General features: G+C 38.6%; 1 protein-coding gene and 1 non-coding gene across 2 annotated transcripts in view; both read right to left on the bottom strand.

The window, feature by feature from the left end:
• LOC110540592 (vomeronasal type-2 receptor 116-like) overlaps positions 1-27307 on the bottom strand; it is a 317214-nt gene that overhangs the window by 7637 nt on the left and 282270 nt on the right.
• On the bottom strand, positions 9747-9851 carry LOC132651188 (U6 spliceosomal RNA). Its single transcript, XR_009589020.1, has one exon. It is a non-coding gene; the product is annotated as a U6 spliceosomal RNA (small nuclear RNA).

Raw genomic sequence — 27307 nt, 5'->3', positions numbered from 1 at the left:
AAGTCATCAAAAGTCCCTATTCAAAAAAGCCCAGGGCCAGATAGTTTCAGCTCAGAATTTGACCAGACCTTCAAAGAAGAGTAATACCAATACTCTTCAAACTATCTCACAAAAAATAAACAGAAGGAACATTAACAAATTAATTCTATGAAGCCACAGTCACGTCACAGTCAAGACCCAAGGAAGACACGAACTTCAGACCAATTTCCCTCATGAACACTGACACAAAAATACTCAGTAAAATACTCACAAACCAAATACAAGAACACATAGAAGATATTATCTACAACTATAACATAGGCTTTATCCCAGGCATGAAGGTGTTGTTAGGTGTATAGAAATCCATAACTTTAATCCACCTCATAAACAAAGAGAAGGAAAAGAATCACATGATCATTTTCATAGAAGCCAAAAATCCAACACTTGTTCATGTATAAAATTTTGGAGAGATCAGAGACACAAAGCACATACCTAAACACAGTAAAGTCAATATACAGCAACCCTATAGCCAACATTAACCTAAACAGGGAGATCCCACTGAAATCAGGGACAAGAAAAGGACGCCTGCTCTCTCTATATCTTTTTAACATAGGAATTGAAGTCATGTGTCACTCTGCAAGGAATTTAACCTATGATAGCATTAAATCTCAGAATATTAAATTTTCAACATTTGATAATTTGCAATAATACATAAAAATCCGTTTGTATTATGGTTGTCTAAGGATTGGCCTTTTTAAATATAATATATAGTAGATTCTCATCATTATATTAATGTATTTTCCTTCTGACTTTTTTTCGTAAAAATTTTCATTTAAAAAATAATATAATTACCTCACTATGCCCTTCTTTTTGATCACTCTAAACCTTCTCCCACACCCACCTTGTATTTATTCTCTCTCAAATAGTTGGGGTCTTTTCTCATTAAATGTATTTGTGTCTTTGTGTGTGTGTTTGTATATAAAAATGCAACCTGCTCATTCCATATGATGTTACTTATATATGTTATCACACATTTGACCACAACCCTAAACAAGCAGCCATATTTTAATTTACAAAGACTTGCTTTTTCTATTGTTGATACTGAAAATGACAACTGTGTTGTAAATGCAGTTCAGTTTCTTGTGCATTCAGAAACAATCAGACATGTACTTTTCCTGGAGTTATTTTGAGGCAAGAATCATTAGGTTTGTTAATCACAGAAATACAAATTGATCCTGGACAACTTTGGAGCTCACATGTAATGGGGAGCTCATAGCATGGAACACTGCAAGAAATGAGATGGCCATTCCATGCATCAAAAGGCAGGTTTATAAAAGTAGGGTGCATATGACACAATAGCACGAGAACTGCCACTCTAAACTTCACACATTGTGTGGCTTCAGCAATGATTAATAATGGATTCAGTGATGAGTGTTAGAGACATAGGGAACAGCACCATATTATGACTCCAAGGTCACTTCTTAACTTTCCCCATCTCCATTCCCAAGCATTTTGAGTAAAAGTATATTTTTCTACCTGTCTGGTTAGAAATGTGCTGCTCTGGACAAAATGCACAAGAAAAACAGCAGACCGGTCTTTCTTTTTGTAGAACTTTCCAGAATCCTGGACCACAGCTCTGTGTACATACAGATTGAGGAATCTGAAAGCAACACAGAAAAACTGGTTATGATATTCAACATCAGTTTAAAATAGTTTAGGATAAATTCATGTAACCTATAGAAATTGTATTTGTTTATGAGGAACTCTGAGGTTTTAATGTGAGAATGTAGAATGGAGATTTAAACTTACCACACTTTCCAATACTAAATGTTCAACATCCCTTTATGGTGACCAAAGTACAACTCACTACTGCCTCTCCTGTGTGAAATGTGTAGGGCATCAAGATACCCTCTTCTGTGAGGCAGTAATTCAGAACTCATTTTATTGTATGAATTTTGGGACAGTTGGATTTTAAGACAAGTATCCAATCACACTTGCCGCCAAGGACACTTATTTCTACCTTTATATTTCCTATCTTATAGTAACACCCATGCACTCTGATTCAGCTGCAAAGGAAGTTCAATTTTCTCATGAAAATGATTTGGCCATTGGTGAATTGTAATATGTTACTGTGACTTTTACCCTTGACTCCCAATGGTAGGAATTGTTCTATGCCTTTCTTTTCAAACGTTAGTGACATCATCAAATGGGACTTTCACCAGTTGCATTCTTAATCACATAACTAATAAAAATCTAATGCAATTTTAGTTTGTTACAGGTTAGAAATTTTGTAGGACAGGAAATATTTCGATCTTAGACCTCTTTTCCACCTTGGTTTGGATTCATTTTCTGTCTAATGAATATGTACATATTTTTTTTAATGAAGTTTGTTCAGGAACCTTGAACAATCATCTGACCCTGGGGAAAGCCAGCCCACAGCTTAAATAGCCTCTGGGTAGCCAACCCCAGCATGCCACGTGGGCAATGCAGATAGTTCCACATACATGGAAGCAAGCCAGATCCTCGGCCTTAGCCAAATGTGGAGTTGTTTGTGACAGAGAGCACTCACCATTGGGAAGGTGGAAGGCAGAAACCAGCTCCATCTTTAAGGCGCGGCATTACGCAGCTCTCTACAGTTCCCACTTTTTGTTTTAGACTCATAAGGCAAGAGTAGAGGTCTGATCTCTACTCTACTCTCTGACATTAGAAATAAATTGGGACTTTGTACCGATGTTCATTTAGGTGTCATCCACCCAAAGAGCATCAGACCCGTCCGATACCTTTTTCTCAGAGGCAGGACCTGGGGCATCAACCCGCATGCAATCAGACATGCTCTTCTCTGGGTTGAAAGCAGCTGACCCTGAGAGCAGTGCTTAGCCTCGCATCCTGAGCATAACATTTTAGCTTTTTATGATAGCCAACCATGCTTGGGGAGACTGTCCTGCTTCAATGGCTGTAAAGGCCTGAATGGTCATGTCTGCATTACGCTGTTGTGAGACTCTAATCTTGCATATATACCACAGGCAAACCAAGGAGACCAACACCAGAAGGCCTGCTAATGCTCCCATGCCCGCCCATTCCTTCAGATGACTCATGGCTGCAGCACTCCATAATGATAATCCTGTGGCTAGTGCTTCATCCACTCTGGTAGAATTTACCGTGACCATGGCCACTCTCAGCTGCTCCATCGTAGTATCGAATTCTCCAGTCCAATTACCTAAAATATAGCTAGAGAATTGTTTAGACAGATTTGCAGCACAGGAAAAATTCTCATGTTGTATGCTAGTGACACAAAGTCCAGCATACTTTCATTGACAGCCAAGTTGAGCGATTTGCCATAGAGTATCAATTTGCTCCTGCACGAGGTCAATCCTCTGATTGAACACCATCAAGCCTCCTTTTAGTTGAGCATTAATTCCTTTTTGTACATCTAAGGCATGAGCTACATTGGCTAAAAGATTATTCAGGGTCTGAGCAGTCTGCACAGTATGACTCATGGCTAATGCCGCGGTGGTAGCTCCAACAGCCGCCAATGAGATGGCAGTAACAATGGTGGCTGTAGTTCCAAGATCCCTTTTCTGTCTGAAGAGAGTCAGAGCATGAGGAGCATCAATAGGCACAGGCACCCAGCGAGGCATGCGAGTAACCAGGGCATACCTAAATTCACTAGCATTCCAGCATTGGGCAAAAAATCAAGTATCATTACCACAATTACTTGGCTCTATTTGGCTAATAATGAATAAAAATGGGGGATATAAACAAACAGGTGTGGGTTTATAGGAAATGTTATGAGAAGCCTTAACCCCCTTGTTTGAACATCCTGCATCAGTTCTAGAACTAGCAGTGGTGGTGTCTGAGGTCTGAGTAGGTTCAGGAGACCATTGCCCCCAGGGGCGAGACTTGCTCCATGTAAATTGACTAACTCCATGTTTTCCTCCACTTTTGAAAGTCATTTAAGGTTCTTAAATTATTTTTCCCTTTTTTTAAAATTTTTCATCAATTACACTTTATTCATTCTGCATCCCTCCATAAGCTCTTCCCTCCTTCCCTCCCAATCGCAGCCTCCCTCCTCCCCAAGTCCACTGATGGGGGAGGTTCTCCTTTCCTTTCTGATCTTAGTTCATCAATTCACATCAAAAATGGCTGCATTGTCCTCTACTACGGCCTGGTAAGTCTGCTCCCGCCTCCCCCCCAGGGGGAGGTGATCAAAGAGCAGGCCAATTAGATTATGTCAGAGGCAGTCCCTCTTCACATTACTATGTAACCCAATTGGACTCTGAACTGCCCTGGGCTACATCTGTGCATGGGTTCTGGGTTGGAGTATGAGTCTCTGGGAAGTTCCCTGTGTTCAAATTTTCTTGTTCTGTTGCTCTCCTTGTGGAGACCCTGTCCTCTCCAGCTCTTACTATTTCCCAGTTTTTACATAAAATTCCCTTCACTCTGCCCAACAGTCGCCCATCAGGCTCAGCATCTGCATTGATAGTCTGTAGGGCAGAGGCTTTCAGAGGCCCTCTGTGGTAGGTTCCTAGGTTATTTCCTGTTTTCTTCTTCTTCTGATGTCCATCCTCTTTGCCTTTATGGATGGGGATTGGACATTTAAGTTAGGGTCCTCTCTCTTGCTTAGTTTCTCTAGATGCACAGGTTTTAGTGGGTTTGTCCTATGTTGTATGTCTATATGAGTGAGTATATACCATGTGTGTCTTTTTGCTTCTGGGACAACTCACTCAGGATGATCCTTTCCAGATCCCACCATTTACCTGCAAATTTCATGATTTCCTTATTTTTCATTGCTGAGTAATATTCCATTGTGTAGATGTACCACAATTTCTGCATCCATTCTTCAGTTGAGGGGCATCTGGGTTGTTTCCAGCTTCTGGCTATTACAAATAAAGCTGCTACAAACATGGTTGAGCAAATTTCCTTTTTGTGTACTTGAGCCTCTTTTGGATATATGCCCAGGAGTTGTATGGCTGGATCTTGGGGAAGCACTATTCCTAGTTGTCTGAGAATAAGCCAGATTGATTTCCAGAGTGGTTGTACAAGTTTACATTCCCACCAGCAGTGGAGAAAAGTTCCCCCTTCTCCACAACCTCTCCAGCCTGTGTTGTCACTTGGGTTTTTCATCTTAGCCATTCTCATGGTTGTAAGGTGAAATCTCAGGGTTGTTTTGATTTGCATTTCCCTAATGGCTAGTGAGGTTGAGCATTTCTTTAAGTGCTTCTCTGCCAATCGGTATTCCTCTACAGAGAATTCTCTGTTTAGCTCTGTTCCCCATTTTTTAAGTGGATTACTTGGTTTGCTGCTTTTCAGCTTCTTTAGTTCTTTATATATACTGGATATGAGTCCTCTGTCAGATAAAGGGTTGGTGAAGATTCTTTCCCAATCTGTAGGTGGTCGCTTTGTTTTGATGACGGTGTCCTTTGCTTTGCAGAAGCTTTTCAGTTTCATGAGGTCCCATTTATTGGTTGTTGCTCTTAGAGCCAGTGCTGTTAGTGTTCTGTTCAGGAAGTTTTCCCCTGTACCAATGAGTTCTAGGGTATTTCCCACTTTTTTTTTTCAAGCCGATTTAATGTGTCTGGTTTTATGTTGAGGTCTTTGATCCACTTGGACTTCAGTTTTGTGCAGGGTGATAAGTATGGATCTATTTTCATTTTTCTACATGTAGACATCCAGTTGGACCAGCACCATTTGTTAATGATGCCATCTTTTTTCCATTGTATGGTTTTGGCGTCTTTGTCAAAGATCAGGTGTCCATAAGTGTGTGGGTTTATTTCTGGGTCCTCTGTTCGGTTCCATTGATCCACCATTCTGTTTTTATGCCAGTACCATGCAGTTTTTAAAACTGTTGCTCTATAGTACAACTTAAGATCAGGGATGGAGATACCTCCAGAAGATCTTTTATTGTAGAGGATTGTTTTGGCAATTCTTGGTTTCTTGTTATTCATATGAAGTTGAGAATTTTTCTTTCCAGCTCTGTAAAGAATTGTGTTGGTAATTTGATGGGCATTGCGTTGAATCTGTAGATTGCTTTTGGTAAGATGGCCATTTTTACTATGTTAATCATGCCAAGCCATGAGCATGGGAGATCTTTCCATCTTCTCATATCTTCTTCTAATTCTTTCTTCAGAGATTTGAAATTTTTTTCATACAAGTCTTTGACTTCCTTGGTTAGGGTTACTCCAAGGTACCTTATGTCATTCGTGGCTATTGTGAAGGGTGTTGTTTCCCTAATTTCTTTCTCAGCCCTTTTGTCTTTTGTATACAGGAGGGCTACTGATTTTTTTTAGTTAATTTTGTATCCGGCCCCTTTGCTGAAGGTGTTTATCAGCTGTAGGAGTTCCCTGGTAGAGTTTTTGGGGTCACTCATGTATACTATCATATCATCTGCAAATAGTGATAATTTGACTTCTTCCTTTCCAATTTGTATCCCCTTGATCTCCTTTAACTGTCTTATTGCTCTAGCAAGGACTTCCAGAACTATGTTGAAGAGATATGGAGAGAGTGGGCAGCCTTGTCTTGTCCCTGATTTCAGTGGGATTGCTTTAAGTTTCTCTCCGTTCAGTTTGATGTTGGCTATAGGTTTGCTGTATATTGCCTTTACTATGTTTAGATATGTGCCTTGTATCCCTGATCTCTCCAATACTTTAAACATGAATGGTGTTGGATTTTGTCAAAGGCTTTTTCAGCATCTAGGGAGATTATCATGTGGTTTTTTTCTTTCAATTTGTTAATATGGTGGATCACATTGATGGATTGCCGTATATTGAACCACCCCTGCATACCTGGGATGAGGCCTAGTTGGTCATGGTGGATGATATATTTGATGTGTTCTTGTATTTGGTTTGTGAGTATTTTCTTGAGTATTTTTACATCAATATTCATAAGGGAGATTGGCCTGAAATTCTCTTTTTTGGTTGGGTCTTTGTGAGGTTTAAGTACCAAGGTGACTGTGGTTTCATAGAATGAGTTTGGTAATGTTGCTTCTGTTTCGATTTTGTGGAATAATTTGAAGAGAACTGGAGTTAGCTCTTTTTTGAATGTCTGGTAGAATTCTGCACTGAAACCATCAGGTCCTGGGCTTTTTTTGGATGGGAGACTTTCGATGACTGCTTCTATTTCCTTGGGGGATATAGGACTATTTAATTGATTTACCTGGTCCTCATTTAGCTTTGGTAAGTGGAATCAATCAAGAAAATTGTCCATTTCATTTAAATTTTCAAATTTTGTTGCGTATAGACTTTTGAAGTAAGTCCTAATGATTGCTTGGATTTCCTCAGTGTCTGTAGTTATGTCCCCCTTTTCATTTCTGATTTTGTTGATTTGGATGGTGTCTCGCTGCCTTTTAGTTAGCTTGGCTAAGGGTTTGTCTATCTTGTTGATTTTCTCAAAGAACCAGCTCTTGGTTTCATTGATTCTTTGAATTGTTTTATTTGTTTCTAATTGATTGATTTCAGCCCTGAGTTTGATTATTGCCAGCCGTCTGCTCCTTCTTGGTGTGTCTGCTTCTTCTTTGTCTAGGGTTTTTAAGTGAGCCATTAAGTTGCTTGAATGCGCTGTCTCAAATTTCTTCTTGAAGGCACTTAGTGCTATGAACTTTCCTCTTAGCACTGCTTTCATTGTGTCCCACAAGTTTGGGTATGTTGTGTCTTCATTTTCATTGAGTTCTAGGAAGATTTTAATTTCTTTCTTTATTTCTTCCCTGACCCAGCTGTCTTTTAGTAGCAAGTTGTTCAGTTTCCATGTATGTGTAGGCTTTTTGCTATTTCTGTTGTTACTGAGGTCCAGCTTTATTCCATGGTGATCAGACAGGATACAAGGGATTATTTCATTCTTCTTGTATCTGTTGAGGCTTGCTTTGTGACCCACTATGTGGTCTATTTTGGAGAAGGTTCCATGAGGTGCTGAGAAGAAGGTAAATTCTTTTGTGTTTGGGTGTAAAGTTCTGTAAATGTCTGTTAGGTCTATTTGATTCATGACCTCTGTTAGAGATATTGTTTCTTTGTTTAGTTTCTGTTTTGTCGATCTGTCCTTTGTTGAGAGTGGGGTGTTGAAGTCTCCCACTATTAGTGTATTGGTATCTATGTGTGGTTTAAGTTTTATCAATGTTTCTTTCACAAATGTGGGTGCCCTTGTATTTGGGCATAGATGCTCAGGATTGTGATGTCTTCTTGGTGGAATTTTACCTTGATGAGTATGAAGTGCCCTTCCCCATCTTTTTTGATTAATTTTGGTTGAAAGACTATTTTATCAGATATTAGAATGGCTATTCCTGCTTGCTTCTTGCATCCATTTGCTTGAAAAGCCGTCTTCCATCCCTTTACCCTCAGGTAATGTCTATATTTGTGACTTAGGTGTGTTTCTTGTATACAACAGATTGCTGGGTTTTGTTTACGTATCCATTCTGTTCGTCTGTATCTTTTTATTGGAGAATTAAGTCCATTGATATTGAGAGAGAGTAATGACCAGTGGCTGTTAGATCCTTTGAATTTGATGTTGGCTGTGGTCATACGGTTGTGTCCTTGGTTGCTTTTTGTTTTACTGTAGTGGGGTTATTTATTTCCTGTGTTTTCTTGAATGTAGCTAGCTTTCTTGGGTTGTATTTTCCCTTCCAGTGTCTTCTGTAATGCTGGATTTGTTTGTAGGTATTGTTGAAATTTGTTTTTGTCATTGAATATCTTGTTTTCTCCGTCTATGAGGACTGAGAGTTTTGCAGGGTTTAGTAGCCTGGGCTGACATCTGTGTTCTCTTAGGGTCTGCATGATATCTGTCCAGGCCCTTCTGGCTTTCATAGTCTCTGTTGAAAAGTCAGGTGTGATTCTAATGGGTTTGCCATTATATGTTACTTGGCCTTTTTCTCTTGCAGCTTTTAGTATTTTTTATTTGTTCTGTATACTTACGGTTTTGATTATTATGTGGCGGGAGGATTTTCTTTTCTGGTCTAATTTATTGGGTGTTCTATAGGCCTCTTGTATTCTTATTGGCCTCTCCTTTAAGTTGGGGAAATTTTCTTCAGTGATTTTGTTAAAAATATTTTCTGGGTCTTGGTGCAGGGAATCTTCTTTTTCCTCTATTCCTATTATTCTTAGGTTTTGTCTTTTTATGTTGTCTTGAATTTCTTGGATGGTCTGTGTCAGGAATTTTTTAGATTTCACATTTTCTTTGACAGATACATCTATTTCTTCCATTGTATCTTCTACACCTGAGATTCTTTCTTCCATTTCTTGTAGCGTATTTGTTGTGCTAACCTCTGTAGTTCCTGCTTTCTTCCCTAAGTTCTTTCTCACCACACTTTCTTCCATTTTTTTTTTAATTTTTCCAATTCTATCTTCAGGTCTTGAGCTATTTTGTTGGTTTCCTTCCCCTGTCTGACTGTATTTTCATGTTTTTCCGTCAATTCCTTCAGCTGTTTGTTTGAACAATCCACTGTTTCTTTTATTTCATTCAGTAATTTAAGCATTTCCTCTATAAAGGCCACATGCTGTTTGACTGCAGCTTCTTCTATTTCTTTTCATATTTTATTTGTTTCCTCTGTTATCATCTTCTTGAGCATAGAAGTTAGGTCGTCTCCTTGAACTTCATTTATGCTGGGGTGTCTATTTGCCCCTGGATAACTGGGTTCTGGAGATGCCATAATGCTCTGGCTTTTGTTGGTTGAACTTTTACGCTGTCCTCTACCCTTTGGGCTATCTTAGTTGTTTGAATTTAGTTTCTGGTTGTTCCTGGACTGTTGTAGTGGAGAGAATCCCTTTGGCAGGAAGATGGTTTTTAAAAATATGGAACGCTTCACGAATTTGTGTGTCATCCTTGTGCAGGGGCCATGCTAATCTTCTCTGTATCGTTCCAATTTTAGTATATGTCCTGCTGAAGCGAGCCCGAATATGTACATATTAACAGGAATATGTTTCTGGATAACTGGATCAGCTGTTAAGAGTGCATACAGCTCTTGCACTGAAATATGAGTTCATTTCCTGACACACATATTGGGAAGCTCATATACATTGTTTACAGAAATGTCTTGTGTCCAAATCCGTAATTTATTAATTATTTATGCTAGCTCACAACCTTGTAAAATTATTGATACGCTTGAGTATGAGTTTTGTAAATGGAAGGATGCTTGAGCATCAATCAGCTACCCTTTATAATTAACATGTGGAAATTTACATAAGTTTGCATGCATGTGTGTGTTTACATATAAAAACACACATACATGCCTCTAACGATGAGCACTCAGTCATTCAATCACTGCATTATGAATGAACACAAACATCCAAATTCAATTCATCTAATTCTAGCTAAAGAATTATCTGACATTATGTGTACATTTGTATGTACATTTATATGTATATGTATATATACATATATGTAATTCTAAAGTATTGTTTCATTTCTGATTTAAAATCATCAAACATAACTAAAGACATGTTTTAGTATTTAACATGCTTGCCACATAAGCAGGGAAATGTGAATTTGATCATGATAAAATGATGGAAGAAATGTTGGGTGCAGAAAAATAGGCCTGTAATCCAAACTTTATGATCATGAAGACAGAGAGAAGGTATGTAATCCTGTCCACTGATTTCAGCAAAATCAGAAAGTAAAGGTTTCATAGAGATAAAAATAAAGTTGACAACTGAAGAAGAGAACCACAGTTGACTGGGACTTAAGAAGCACATGTGCTTATGTGCATGAACACCCACACACAAGCTCACAGTCACAATAGAGCTAAGGAATTAAAAATTCACAATTATTTTAAAAGTTCAAAGAATCATACCACAAACAATTTTTATAATTCTTTCTAAATAATTCTCTTCATATTAAATATTGAAAAATTTTCAGACCTGTTTGAAGTTGCTTGGCCATTGAATCAGAACTTCATTGATGAAAAAGCCTTGATCTTGTGCACTCTTGAAGACAAACTCTCCCACTTTAAGTAGTAATACATTTCGAAAACTATATGCAATAAAGTTTTGTATATCATACATTTCCATAATATTCGTATTCTCATCAAAGCTTATTTCATCTCCAGCAGCATTTTTTTTTCAATGCAGTTTATTCAGGAACATTGAACAATCCTCGGCCCCGGGGAAAGCCAGCCCACAGCTTAAATAGCCTCTGGGTAGCCAACCCAGGCGTGCCACGGGGGCAATGCAGATAGGTCCACATACATGGAAGCAAGCCAGATCCTCGGCCTTAGCCAAATGTGGAGTTGTTCGTGACAGAGAGCACTCACCATCGGGAAGGTGGAAGGCGGAAACCAGCTCCATCTTTAAGGCATAGCATTCCGCAGCTCTCTACAGTTCCCCCTTTTTGTTTTAGACACATCAGGCAAGAGTAGAGGTCTGATCTCTGATATTAGAAATAAATTGGGACTTTGTACAGATGTTCATTTAGGTGTCATCCACCCAAAGAGCATCAGACCCGTCCGATACCTTTTTCTCAGAGGCGGGACCTGGGGCATCAACCCGCATGCAATCAGACATGCTCTTCTCTGGGTCCAAAGCGGCTGACCCTGAGTGCAGTGCTTAGCCTCACATCCTGTGTGTCTAGTTTTATGTTGAGTTCTTTTATCCAGGTGGACTATAGTTTTCTGTAGGGTGAAAAGTACAGATGTATTTGCATTCTTCTACATGTAGACATCCAGCTAGACCAGCACCAATTCTTGAAGATGCTATCATTTTTCCATTGTATGGTGGTGTTTTCTTTGTCAAAAATCAAGAACCTGTAGGCATATGTGTTTATTTCTGGGTGTTCTTCTCGAGTCCACAGATCCAGCAGTATGTTTCTATGCCAGTACCAAGCCTTTTTTATTGCTGTTGCTCCATAGTACAGCTCAAAAACAGGGATGGAGATAGCTCCAGAAGATCTTTTATTGATTCTATTTCACCAAAGTCTATGAGTCTGTTTTTTTTTTTTCAGGGTATTTAATCCCCTTGAGAATCCCAAAATTGAGAATTGTAAAACCCTGTTTACTATTGTTTGAGCCATAATACACACCTTTAATCTGAGAACTTTCTGTTAATTGTAAACCTATGATTACACTGTGGTTCACCTAGCCCTAGCACAGATCTTTATTCTGGGAGTCCTCTGTATCCTGGATCTAAACCTCAAGATTATAAAACATTCAGAAAGATGATCAGAACTAGGTTTGCAACCATATATATGTAATACAGAAATCAGCACTTGAATTACACAATAACCTTATGCCTAGGAAAAACATAGATAAGAAACCTGTGAGCTTCATATAACTCTTTTTATATTTTCATGTATACTGCAGATAATAATTACTTTACTCAGTTCATACACTGTTAAACAGCTAGTTTGTTCACCAAGGTTTTAATACTTTTAAAATAGTTCTGGATAGTATTATAGAATGCTTTCTAAACATACACTTAATTTTCAAGATTATACCAATTAAATTGTTTTGAATTCTGCTTTAATGACAATCTCTTTGAAACTCATCATGATATTCAAGGTCCTTGATCCTAACATTAGAGTTAAATTTTATTTCTTCCATGGTATAGAATTTTACCTTTCAAAATTATATAAGACATATATGTATTATATATATATACATGTATATATATATATATATAGAGAGAGAGAGAGAGAGAGAGAGAGAAAGCAAGAGAGAAAGAGAGAGAGAGAGTGCCTGGTTATTGTGTAATAAGTTGTTACTGCATTTTAATAATTGTCATGTTTCATCGGTCTTCTATGAGGAAGGCAACAGATACAAAGTTTGTAGAAATGTAGAAATCAGAATGCAGTCAATAATTATGGTGGCTTATTAAGTTGAACAAGTTAGGTTCTTTTTCTAAAGTCCATGACTTCACTCTCCTGGAGTACTTGGCTGGGTTTCTAATACCAGACATGTTTTCCATTTTCTTGGTTGAGTTTTAAGTTCCATTGAACAGATGTTAGTTACCACCAAACTATGAGTGCCGCTATGGAAACCATAGGGATATCTTGCCATGGTAATCACTGCTGTAGTTTATAGGTACAGCTGTGTAACACTGTTGGTTGCTTGCTGACATCATAAGCCCACATAAAAACATCCAGTCCTGTGAAATCTAGTCTGCATGCAGGAGGCTTTCAGGTCAAATCCAAGATGGATTCTCTGAGGCCTGTTTCTGAAGTTCATGTTGGCTTCAAAAAGTGGGGGCTTGCCTTCAAACTCTGGAATAGAATCAAAGGTCACAGCAGCAACCTAATGGTTTTTCACATGCTTTGGACACTGTTCATCTGAAAGAGAATTTTTTCCATGCATAGCACTGGTGCTTTTATTACATAGTAGTCTATGTCCTCTGTGGGGAGCATTGGCGGCCCATGTGTCATAACTTTTTTACAAACTATGTGTATGTTTATATAGACACATACACATGTCTTAGAGATGTCTTATTAATGAAATTCTTTCTGCCAGGGAATGGCCTGAACTTTCTCAAGGTCACTATAGCTATGCATTTTTCAGCCTTATTCATCTTTTCAAAAAGGCAACTCTTGGTTTCTCTCTTTAAATTGCATTTTCTTTAAATGCATCATAGATCTACTCTCTTATTATTATTTAGTCCCTAGTGTTTCTTAGTAATTACAAAGGTATTTTTTATTTTCTCAAGTGCTCTGTATTATTTACTTCCATAGAGAACATTGTCTCCTATAGCCCAGGCTTTTCTCCTGCAATGTAATTACAAATAGTCTTGAATACCAAGACCGGTGTCTGCCTCCTAGTGCTGAGAAGACAGTCCTGAAACTCCTTCCAGGCTGGGCCTTACTGGTCAATGCGAAGATAAATTAGGCCAGTGAATGAGACTTCCAAACATTCTGGCCTTTATTGGAGACTTACAAATGAAGAAGAAACTGTGTAAGAAGTGAGATAACTTATCAGTATTGGAGTTTTTGTATTCACAGCACTGAAAAGGATGGGCAAGAAGAGGGAGGAAGCTTTCATGCTTTGACAGTAGTTGACATTAACAATATGAAGTGAGGTAGTCAATCATAGATGATCAGTAAATGTCCTGATTAGACATTTGTGTGTTCTAGAGCACAGGCATTCAAGAATCAGAATAAAAAAATAACCTTCTGAAGAGGAAGACATGACTGCTCTAAATTGTGTATCACCTGGGTTTTTTGTTGTTGTTGTTTTGGTTGTTTGTTTGTTTGTTTTTGCTTTTCTCCCAGAGTTGTTTGATAACTACCAGGTGAAAAGTAGCTGCAGTTTCACTGACCCCACTGTGAAGTCACACAATAACAATTTCATTTGTTTTCCTAAAATCTCTCTTTAATTGTCAGCATTTTTGGCAGGCTTCCTCCTGTGGACAGATGGTTAACTGCACTGCAAGTTGAATACTGGGCTGTTCAAGCTATCCCACTTGATTTCAGGAGGAGGAGAAGTCCCTGCTCAGTGCTGGAAGGCAGAAGGGTAGGCTATTAGACAACAGGCACAATTCTACTGACAAAGAAATCTCCGCAGATCTGGAAATGGTGTGGCCCTTATTCTCCACATATGTACCCAAAGTTCAAGTCATGGAACCAAGGTCCCTGCCGTGAGCATAGCTTCCTCCCTAAGCCAGGCCCTAGTTGCTCTTTGTAATTAGCAAACATGCATTCATTCCTCCTGGGCCAGGAAGCACTATGCTTTGTCTCTTCAGTACACTGTGAGCCTAGGGGAGGTGCCCAGGTCACTCTAGACTCACTGGCCAATCAGAACTTCCAGACCAGGCCTGTAATCAGAGGAAGAGGAAGGTTCTTCCGGGTGCCAGGTTTCAGGTTTTTTTAGGAAGCTGAGCTGGCTGGAATGTTGGGCGTGCTGTAGTCTGAGCTCAGCTGCTGGGTCCTGTGAGGGGATTTCAGGCGACTTCCAAAGAGGCGACATGGTGAGTGTGTGACCGCTGCCCCCAACATGGTGGTGGAATAGGAGGCTGAGCAGCAGAAGCTGGTGTGGTTTTTCCTTCCTGGGCTGGATGGAATTCTGCAGCCATCAGCTGCTTGTGAGGTCCTTTGTCCTGGCCTTAGGAATGCTGAGCTGTCTTAGTCCCACATGTTACAAGTGGGATGGACTGTGACCAGACTGCATGTGGCGACCTGGGCACTGTTAAGACTCAAATCCGGGGACAAATGGCTGAGGGGCCTATTTAACAGTTCAGAGCAGAATTAGCTACCATTTTGCCCAGAATCCCCGAGTCCCTACCTGGTTACAGGACATGGCAGGCATACCTTGTGCTGTAGCCAAAGGCTCGGACCCTTAACCCACCTGCCCTTCTTTCTGTTATCTATCCAATTTGGTTACCTGCTCTATTTCATCTATTATTTACTGTCATAGTCTCATGGTTTGGCGTGCTCCTCTCCTCTCTCTCCTCACATGGCTCACAGGTGCCTTTCTCTCTATAATAAACTTTCTCCCCACCATATCTAGGAAGAGTCATGTCACTTAATTTAAATTTTTTTATTCACCTTCCATATTCCACTCCTTTCTTTCAAATCCATAGGTCCTTTAGGCTTCAGTTGTTGTTACTGTTTGTGTTGGATTGAGGGGTGCTGCAGGAATTCTCAGCTGTGAGGTAGAGATGACTGCATTGGACAGTGAGAGGGTAATTAAATGTGTACATGCAGGACCCTGTGACGTGTAAAATAAACATGTACCCTGGGAGAGTGGAAACATTTATTAAACTACTACTTTACCAGGCTAAGGCTCTGTCTGCCCCTAGGATGGAAGGGCAGAGCTGAGATTGTTTGTGCTGTGTGAGACACCTGATCTCTCATCCTCCAGTAGAGGATCTGCCAGAGTCCTGAGGCCCAAATGCCTGGTCTAAGCTAATGATGGACTCTGGGAAAACTTCACAACCTGGAAGGAGGAACAGTATAAATTACCTTGCAGAGTCTTTCCAAGATTCATCTCTGGTTCTTCTGTAGTGATGAATATGCAGGACCAGCAGCTATGCCATGGATATCATGGGGTTCGTTGTTGCCAGTCCCGGAAAAGCTGGTCTGCTGAGCTAGGAGAGTCCCATGTGTTAGAGGTGGGATGGACTTTGAGCCAGACTGGATGTTGTGACCTGGGCAGAGGTCCTTGCCCTGTCAGCCTTTCTGAGTGTGGATTCCCTGGAGAGGAGGAGACTCTGCAGCTCTGGCCTCTAAAAGGGACTTTCATTGTCCTGTTTTTGTTGTCCTTGAGGCTTAGTACTGTCTTCTGTGTGTCTTTCTGGGTCTGTGTTATTTCACTCAGGAAGATCTTGTTGCACCCATTTGCCTGCAGATTTCATGATTTTCAATGGCTGGGTAATATTCTTCTGTGTAAATATATCAGTTTCTTTCCCATTCTTCGGTTGAGAGGCATATAGGTTATTTCCAGTTTCTGGTTACTAGAAATGAAGCTGCTATTAACATCGTTGAGGAAATGTCCTTGTTGTATGTTGGAACATCTTTCATATGTATCCCCTGGAGTGGTATAGCTGGATCTTTAGGTATGTCTTTTCCCAGTTTTCTGAGAAAGTGCCAGATGGATTTCCAAAGTCGTTGTAAAAGTTTGCTCCCCTGCCAGCAATGGAGGACTGTTCCCCTTTCTGCACATCCTTGCCAGCATGTTTTGTCACTTCAGGTTTTGATCTTAGTTATTCTGACAGGTGTAAGATGGAGTCTCAAAGCTAATTTTGATTTGCATTTCCCTGATGAGTAAGGATGTTGAGCATTTCTTTAAGTGCTTATGCACCATTCACAAATTCTCTGCTGAGAGTTTTCTATCCCTGTGTCCCATTATTAATAGGATTATTTGGTTTGTTGGTGTTTAATTTCTTGAAATCTTTAATATGATTCTGGAAATTAGCCCTTTGTCAGACGGAGGATTGGTGAAGACCTTTTCTCAATCTGTAGATGGCCATCTCCTGGTAATAATAGTGCCCATTGCTTTACAAAAGCTTTTGAGATTCAAGATGTTCCATTTATTACTTGTAGATCTTAGAGTCTGCACTGCAGGTGTTCTGTTAGGAAGTTGTTTCTTGGACCAGTAAGTTCAAGGGTGTTACCCACTTTCTCCTCTGGCAGATTTTGGGAATCTAGCTTTATGTTTAAGTTGTTGATCCACTTGGTCCTGACTTTTGTGCAGGGTGAGGAGTATGGATCTCTTTGCATTTTTCTACATGTGGACATGTATTTGGAGCAGCACTATTTGTCGAAGACGCTGTGTTTTTCCATTGTATGGTTTTGGCTCCTTTGTCCAAAAGCAATTATGCATAGGTGTGTGGGTTTATTTCTGGGTCTTTGATTTGTTTCCATTGATCACCCAGCCTATTTCTATGCCAGTACCATGCAGTTTGTATTACTATTACTCTTAGTATATCTTGAAGTCAGGTATGGAGATACCTCCAGTAGTTCATCTCCAGACTTTGGAACAGTCTTACATCTGATGAAATATGTCCAGGAGAACCCAAATGGGTTTTGGCTTTCAGATGTAGCCTCACAGTAGTGGGTATTTCAATGTAAGGGCACAGGCACAGGTGACCTGAAGGTTGAGGCATGGGATTTTTTTTGGTAGCAAAAGTATTGCTTTGGAATGAAATGTGCAGGAATGCCACAATTTAAGCAATGGAAAGAACACGAAATGTGACAGTTTTTTTTCAACTAGGAATTATATTTGATATTACTGAGAGCAAAACTGTAAGCTTTCCTTTTTCAAATACCTACTTTATACTTGGTTCTTAAATACCTCTACCTCCCTTTCACTCACCACCCCTTGTTAGGAGAGAAAACAGTTAGTACAGACAAGGAATGCAGATTTCCATCTACTTAATGCTGATTAGGGTTCATTGGGTTCTTTAGTGCAATAACTGTCTTACTTGTGTGGATTCCAGAACCCCACTGAAACAGCAAACAACAAATGGCACTGTTTGTTTAAATCTCATTGATTTGGGTTTTTTTGGAAGAGCAGCCAGTGCTCCTAACCTAAGACATCTCTTCAGCCCTTTATTTGGATTCTTAAACCTATACCCCCCTTACAACCCTTATTCCTTCCAAAACCCCCAATTGGTAAAGGGGAGAGAATGCTAGAGGGGAAAGAAACAGAGGTCTCTTTAACTACTTCCTGTGGATTAGGGTGGTCAGGATCTTTGGGGCAATACCTCTTAGTCACCAGGATATCCAGCAGCCTATAAACCAGCAATGACAAACAGAGTAGCAGTGTGGGTGAACAGCATCAGGAAGAGCAGCAGCTTCTTTATTCTTCCAAGACCCAGTGTCCTCTCATGGCTCTGCATGTGTACCCTCTCCAGAAGACTCAAAACTAAACTATGTGCAGGTGGCAAAACCACAGCCCTGCTAGAGCACGAGACAATCATAAGTAACAGCTGTGGGCAAACTGAAGCAGCTTCTTGCTCCACACCTGGGGATAATAGAAAAAAAAATTCACATAACATGAGTGGGATTTTAAAGAAACAAAAATATTTAATACAATTGCTGATGCTATTAATTTGGATATTTCCTCTCTGTCTTTTATTTAGTTTAGGTAAGGGTTTATCTTGTTTGTTTTTCGCAAAGAACCAACCCTTTGTTTCATTGTTTCTTCATCTTCTCCTTCTACTTTATTGATTATAGGTGCAAGTGCTATTTTCTTTTGTGGGGATTTTGTTCTTAGTTTTCTGTTAGTTATCTCAAATTTCAGAAAGTGTGTTGGCAGAGTGTTACTTTTTTAATGACGTGCTTGACTAGTGTATTCATGGTGTTAGGCTTGCTGGGATGGTATGGAGTGGATGGTGCCATATGTGTTCTGTTGGAACACTCGGGAAGATCCTGAGAATTGAGAGTGATGTAACAAAGGTAGTGGAGAAGATCCCTGGTACACTGCCTTGGTCTCTATGCAAGCATGGCCTATGGTTTACCTGAAGACTTGGGAGTGGGATCCCGGAAGCAGAACAGAGAGTGAGAGTGTGTAATCCACGGGAGACTAGGACACAGGAAAGGGGAGCTGCCACTGCTGTTCTTTTGGAGTGCTAGGGGCATTGAGAATTGAGTCTTCAGTAACAGAGAGTGGAAAAGGTCCACAGAATCAAGTAGGAGAATATCATTGAACATTTATTTCTTCTTTGTGTGCTTCTTTGGAGGAAGGTATAAAAGGTTTTCTAGGAGGAAATTGTCTAGATTCCTTACTGGAGATTAGATTTGAGTGTCTATGATCTCAAACCAATTCCTTTTGTTTCTGTCTACTGTCTTATGATTGAAACTGATCATTCTGTTTCCTTCAGTGCTCACATGGTCTTCATTGTTATCCAGTCTTACTCTAAATCACAAGAAAGAGTCAAAGAAATTGCTATTCATTGCTAACCTATTTTGGTATCGTGAGGTTTTTACATTTTTAATTTTATTGTTTTTGAAGACCAAGTTTTTTTTTGTGTTGATTTGGCTGTCCTAGATGTAGGAATGCAATCTATCCCAGCCTCAAACTTAGAAGTCCACCTCATATTGGCTCCAGAGGGCTATGATTCAATGTGGCCCAATATGCCTGGCAGTTTTTCTTTTGCTATGTTGGCTGATGTGGTATGCAGCTTTTTGTACATGTCAAGCATATGATACCATCCTGATTGATCTTCATCCATATCCACTCTTGAATTCTTTATTTTTATTTTTATTTTATTTATTTAGTTTTTATTAATATTTTTTTATTTTTTAATAATTTTATACATTCACTTGTATCCCAGCTGCATCCCACTCCCTCTTTCCCTCCCAATCCTCCCCTCCCTCCCTCAACTTCTCCCTTCCCCCTTCTGAGTCCACTGAATTCTTATATTTGGCATAGAGTATATTCTGTTTCTCAGGATGTCTTGTATTCATAACATTAATACTGACTGAGATTTGTGAGTCATTGGATTGCAGGTGTGTCTCGTTCTTCCTGTCTCATGTATTTGTTTTGTTTTAACTGAGTGAATATGAGTAGTATTTTGTCTGTATGTGTTACTAGGCACCTCATATGTACATGATCCTAAGAATAGTCAGCAGCTGGCCTCAGAATTTCAAAATTTGGAATAATGGGTAGTTGTGAGCCTCCATATAAGCACTGGCAATTGAGCCCAGTTGTTGGTAAGACAAACAAGAGCTTTTCATTGCTGATCCACCTCAACTGCCTTATGTTACTCATTTATGACCAACTATTCCAGGACTAATGTTTTCATCCATCCATTTGTACCTGTTTGAACAAGCATTCCCTTTTAGTAAGCTCTCATTAATATTACAGTTTAACCTCGGACACTTCAGGTTTATGGAAGATAGATACAGAAATATATTGAATAAATAATTCTTTGTGGGAACTTCAGATATATCACAGAGTTTGCAGTATTTTTTTTTATTTGAATGATTTTTTGTGGTGGATTCAGGTCTTAAATGTACCTCTGCATGTCATGAAACTTGTTTCAGAGACTAGGCTGGCCTTTGACTCAATGAGATACACATACCTCTGCCTCTTGAATGCTGGAATTAAAGTTATGAACCAGTACTTCCTGTTTGCCCCTGTTTTTAGGTAGTAATTTTGCATGCAATGTCTGTGATCTGTGTTCCGTAGTTTTCATCTATTTGCATGTCTTGCTTTCTTTACGTCTGTTAATTTTCATTTCTCTTGAAAGGCTGAATTCTATTCAAAGGTTGCCCAAATGAGGTGAACCTCCTCATTTAATTTCCTTTTAAAATGACTTGGTGAGTACATCGAAACTTCTGTGTCAGTAGATGTCAGGGAAGCACCAGAATTATATGAATATATTGTCAATGAAGTATACATTTACACTGTTATATTTAAAATATATTTAAAACTTTTATATCTTTGTGTAAACTCCTTCAAGGAATTGAGACTTGATCCACTTATAATGGATCAAATAGAATATAGATTTAGACTTTTGTCAATTAACAATTCAGTCTTTTCTGTCTCTTGTTATCTCTGAGGATTGGCTCTTTCCTTCCTCCTGTGTTGGGATTCCTTCTCTCTCCAGCTGCAGTGAGCTACTGAACTATGGTTTCTCTATCTTGTGAAAGCATTCCTAAGAGTCCTTTACTTCCAAAATAAATTAGGAATCCTGGTGTGTCTGTTTTTCTATTTAAGTACTCCATAACAATACAAGTACCAGGACCACAGACTTGTATGTTTGTTTCCTGCTCAGAGAGGAAATATGTATTGAGGTTTCAAGAAGGTACTTTTCATCAAAGGACCACACTAATCCCAAAATTGATGTTCAGATGAACACATGTCCCAATTATAGCATCAACTGAACAATAGGAATATGAAAAAGCCTAATGACTCCTCTACAGTATCATAAATAACCAACAACCTAACTCACAGTTTATCAGAGAGATAAAGTGGCAGATGAATACTTCAGAAAGTAAAGAGATGAATAACAGAAAAGAAAACAGAATCAAGCAATGAATTCAACTGGGCATTGAGACAAGAATGAATAGTCTCCAGGAGAACTTTGATGAGGGATAGAATAAACAGCAATACACAGAAAATACTCAGTACAATGTAAGATAAATCCTAAGATAAAATTGAGATTCTGATGGAGGAGAAAGACAGAAAGGTTGGAAATGAAAATCATAGAGCTTCCAATCAAATCACAGAACACTGGGTTTTCAGCAGATCTAAGTAGAAGACAGAATATGTGCATGAAAGACATGAATTTCAGAACACTATATTACAATGTCAATGATAAATAAATAAGTAATGAGTATGACCACAGCATCTAAACGCTGAGATATTTTAAAGATACTAAAGCCAGAGTATGAAAAACATGAGATCCTAAGAGTTGTACTAAGGACATAGGGATATTCAAGTTCAATTGAGCAGAAACTCTCCAAGTTTCTGAAAAGAAACAGATATTCAAACATAAGATCTTTAGATAGCCAAATAGACCTGAGAAGAATGGAAACTTCTCGTGACATATTAGATTCAGTGTGTTATAAATATCTAATCCTGACCATGGAATCACACCATGGATCAGACACAAAAGTTAAGTTTTTCTGATCCCTGATTTATTTCTGGCCAGAAACATAACACAGAGAAGTGGAAATGTTTGCAGATGCACAATGAAGCAGAAAAAAAAATGTGAAACTGTTTTTCACATTGTTCTCTATCTAGTTCATTATTCTCAATAGAATTACATGTGTTTAGCAGGTTGTGTACTGTCTTTTAGCCAGAACAACCATAGCACATTCAAGCAAGTACTCACAGATCAGCATTCCATAGTTGACTTGGTTCTCTGTCAAAAATGGTCTGGACTTTATGATGTAGATCAAGTGGGATGGAAATGGGGATAAATGTAGCAAGGTTAACATCTGCCTCCATGTAGGTGTTGGGCCCCCAGTAATAACCACAACTGAGCAGAGGCATCCTCATTGAAGTAAACAAAGGTTTCAGGAGGAGGCTGAGGCAAAGCAAAGGAAGGGACATGTCAGAATCTTCACTATGCAGAGACAGTCCCCTGCATTGAGGCTGATCCAAGGAGATTCTTCGCTTAGGTCCTGTAACAGGCTCAGACCTCAGAAGTGTTAGAGAAGACTTTGTAATCTATAGCTGCTTCCTACTGTTTCTTCAGGCTCTCAGTCTGTGCATACCCAAAGTTTTACATGACAGGTCAGTACAAACACTGTAGCAAAGTCCAGACATCTGAGGGTCACAGTACTGAGATATTTCTGTCACTGTAGCCAGACTTGCTCTGAATTTTCTGTCTTTTTATTGTTCTATTTCCCTCTCATCCATGTACTCTTGGAATCCCATAGCCCTGGGGCTCTGCACCTGGTTCCTCCAGGTGAAAAACATGTTTGGTTCTTTCTTTCTTCTACAACCCATATGATTTCATCATGGTCCACAGTGACTTTGGAGAACACCAGAGTCTGAGACAGAATTGTAGGTCATCAAAAAACAGCTTGTTGTTTCTGGACTGGTGTTGTTAAAGATAGTTTGAAGATTTGATTTCCTCTAGTAAGGGGAGCAGGGGCAGTCACTTTTTGAACACTTTACTACATCTTTGATCACTTCCACCAGTCAATGTGGCTAAACTAAACAACAGGAAAAATAGATCCAGACAGTTTTGATGAGACCTGATAGGCTACAGTAAGATAGTAGAAGAGGAGGACATCCCTATCATCGGGGAGAAACATTGGGGTAGGAGCTGCAGAAGGAGAGATTTCAATCATACTTTGACATGAGGTTTTGATCAAGAAATTAAACACTGGTGACTCAGCCTTATGCAGGACACCTGGGTTCGGGGTTCACAACTCAGCTTTTGCATTCAGACCTCCTCCAGGACATCTGGCACCAAATTCAGAATTATACAGCACCAAAAGAGGGGGCAAGATGCTCATAGGCAATTTAAGTCATGACAAATAACACATTTACAACTTGTATGCTTAGCCTAGATTATCAGCCACTTTCCTCTTTACATTCTTTCCTGATTAAAAGACAAACATTAACCACCTTAAGAATCAGGATAGGAGTAAGTTTTGGAGCCTGTGATTATGAACTCAGGTTTGAACCTGGCAGCAGAAGTCTTGAGATGGCTGAACTCAGTCAACTATCTCATAATAACAAACAAAAAGAAAAGTACTTCACCTCTAACCTTTTTCTACTTTACTGTAATACTCTTTATCATAATTACTACTGATATAATTTCATGGTATTTTTATTATATATATTGTTATAATAAGATATATACTGTATAATGCAAATAAAAATTTGATATCTAACTTAACTAAAATCCATTCATGAAAATGCAGCCATGAAATTTCAAAAGAGCTAAAACTGCAAGAGGCTTTGAAGGTAGGAAAGTGAAAAAATGATGTACTGTTAATTCTTCTATATAAACAAACAAAATAATTAATTGATGCCTCCCATGTATAATCTTGCAAAATTTGGTTACTGGAATTTTAAAAAAACTATATAGTGATTATACACACAAATCTATCTATCTATCTATCTATCTATCTATATCAATCCAGATATAGATAAATATACCTATACAGTGAAATTTCTATGTAGGCACCAGCTTAATTTCTCTATGTTCAGTGAGTTGTGTAAGTGATGTATTCAGCGATAGAGACTTGCAGTGAATTTATGGAGAGCAAATTATAATATTGATCAAAGTGTGCATTGTTTGGGCATTCCAATAAGACTCCTTTGGCCACCACCTCAAGTAGCTATAACCCATTCTTCATTGATGACAAGTGACATCCTGTTGTGACTCTCATATTATTTCATTTGGATCACCTTCAGAGATGTATATATTTTAGGAAGCTCCTGCTCTATTAGGTTACTACAGTAACATTTAATTGACATTTCATCTTCGCTGTCTCTCTTCATATAACTTTCCTTAATGTCCTCTTTGTTCCCCACTTCCAACTGATTCTTCATGAGCCCATCCTCCATCTATAAATAACTATTTTACTGACCTATCCTAGGGAGATCTAGTTACTTGTTCTCGTACACTAGTCCCTTATTCTGTGTGTATCCTACATGGTTTTATGTACTGTAGGTTTCTTATCATTCACTTTAAAAGTAATATTAACATGTAAAAAGATACATGCCATATTTGTATATTTGAACCTGTGTTACTATATACTCAGACTGATTTTTTTTCTAGTTTGCCTGCAGATATGCATTTACTTTCAAATTTCATTATTTACTTTGTAAAATGACTGAGTAATATTTTGTTGTGTAAATGTCCACATTTTCTTTATCTATTCTTCTGTTATGGACATCTGGGTTATATCTGATTTCTGGAAGTGTTGATTGGAGCAATCATAAACATGTTTGCCCAAATGTCTCCATGGAAGGGTGAACCATTCTTTGGATATATGCCCAAGAGTAGTATAGCTGGTTCTAGAGGCAGAACATTCCCACCTTGCTGCGGAAAAGCCACAAGTATGTCCTTAGTGGCTAAACATGTTTGTACTCCTACTAGCAATGTCTGAATATTCTTAGCCATTGTGACTCTCTTTAGACCATACCCCAAACTACTTTTGGTTTCCATTTCCCCAGTGACTATGGATTTTGCACATATCTTTAAATGTTTCTCAGCCATTTGAATTATTTCTTTAAGAATTCTCTTGTGATATCTTCTTCCATTTCTTTCTTCAGAGACTGAAAGTTTTTTTTATATATATACAAGTCTTTGACTTGCTTGTTTAGAGTTACACCAAGGTATTTTATGTCCTTTGTGGCTATTGTGAATGGTGTTGTTTTCCCTAATTTCTTTTTCAGCCCTTTTGTCTTTTGTATACAGGAGGGCTATTGATTTTTAATTGATTTTATATCTAGCCACTTGGCTGAAAGGGTTTATCAGCTGTAGGAGTAGATTTTTTTGGGTCACTCATGTATACTATCATATCATCTGCAAATAGTGACATGATATGAACTCATGGGCTGGCTCTTTGATCACATCCACCTAAGGGGGTAGCAGCACCAGTCCACAGAGGAAGACAAAGAAGACAGTCATGATGACACCTGATGGACTAGGGTCAGATGGAAGGGGAGGAGGTCCTACCCTATCATTCGACTTGGGGAGGTGCACAGTAGAAGAACAGACAGATAGGGTGGGATTTGGAGGGGATAGGAGAGAGGGAGGGGGCTACAGCTGGGATACAATGTGAATAAACTGTAATTAATAAAAAGAAAAAATAATTCTTAATTTAGAATTGTGTGTTTTATTTTGATTGTATATTTTCTTTATATCTAATTTTTTCATTTGACTTCTTTATGAGTTTGAATATTAGCCTTTATTTGGCTGTGTAGTTGGTGAAAGTATTTTAACTTTCTCTACACTGTTACATTTTCAGAATGATGGTGGTCCTTTGTTATGCAGAAGATTTTCAGTTTTCTGCTGTATTTTTGTAGATTGTTTATCTTTATGCCTGGGCAAGGGCTAGGAAGATCTCCCCTGCTCATTGGTAAGTAAGATTAACAAAGTAAAACTATCTATCCAAAGAAAAACAATCAACATCAACATTCAGTGCAATCATCATCAAAATTCCAGACAACATACCAGATGTTGAAACGACAATTTTCAGCTTCAAATAGAAGCACAAACAAACCGTATCAGCTAAAACAATCCTACATAAGAACTGCTAGAGGGATCACCCATCCAAATTGAACTAAAAACTATAGTAGTAAGTAACAGCATGGTATTGGCAGAGTAACAAACACTTTGGTCAATGATGAGATTGAAGACCCAGGCAGAAATCCAAAGACCTATGGACACTTGATATTTTTAAATAAGAAAACTTGAAATAAACACTGGAAAAAAAAGACAGCATTTTCAGCACATAGTTGTGGTCAAACTAGAAGTATGCACATAAAATAATTCAAATAGATCCCTATTTTTTACTCTGCACAAAACTCCCAAAATATAGTATTGAAGAACTCAGTAAAATCAAGAAACAAAGAATCTAATGAATGAGAAATTAAGGAATAAACTTTGAACTCACACACTGAAAAAAATAAAAGACTTGTTAGACACAGTAGCATTTGCTCTAGTCTTGAGAATGTCTTTTTCATGTTTTGGACTGTGTTGGTGAGGCTTATCACTTGAGTTTTTGTTTGACCTCTTCAGTTTTTTATTTCTAGATTCATCTCAGTTTTTAATTTCATTGACTCCTTTTGTAATACAATGTCTTCAACTATCTTCAGTGTTTTATTTTTCACTTTTTGTTTGTTTTCACAGACATCGTTGAGATTTTATTCATATCCTGTGTAATATCCTGGATTTATTTATCTTTTGAGGTCATTGTGTTGTCCTGAGCCTATACTGAATTTCTCAGGGTCTCCTCTAGGAGGGTTGTTGTGATTTGGTGTCTTGAATGTTAATGATTTTGGTTTCTTACTGGTGTCTAGGTATCTGGGTTTGGAATGATTGTGATTCTAGCTTTTGCTATCTGGACTTGTCTATTTTAGGTTTGTGATGTTGAATTTATTCACTTCTGTTCCCCTCTCTGGATCTTAGGAAAATGTGTTGGCTGTGTATTGTCTTGTACAGAGTATTTCTGATTGTATATCTTGATAGGTCACTAGAGACACCAGAAAAAGACTGTTTTTAGGTGTTGGTGATTACACTAAAAATAATGATGAATAAAGATAAAATTTACCTCAGAGTAAAGGGCTGGAAAAAGTTTTCCAATCAAACAAACCCAAGAAACAAGAAGGAGTGGCCATTATCTATCTCATAAAATAGCCTTTCAACTAAAATTAATCAAAAGAGATGAGAAAAAGGACACTTCATACTCATCAAAGGAAAAATCCACCCCAACAACCACTCAATTATGAACATCGATGACCCAAATTCAAGGGCAACCTCATTCATAAAATAAATATTACTATAGC

The sequence above is a fragment of the Meriones unguiculatus genome, assembly GCF_030254825.1.
Source record: "Meriones unguiculatus strain TT.TT164.6M chromosome 13 unlocalized genomic scaffold, Bangor_MerUng_6.1 Chr13_unordered_Scaffold_40, whole genome shotgun sequence".
NCBI classification, from domain to species: Eukaryota; Metazoa; Chordata; class Mammalia; order Rodentia; family Muridae; genus Meriones; species Meriones unguiculatus.
The sequence above is the reverse complement of the archived record's forward strand: the minus strand, read 5'-3'. Positions and strand labels throughout refer to the sequence as shown.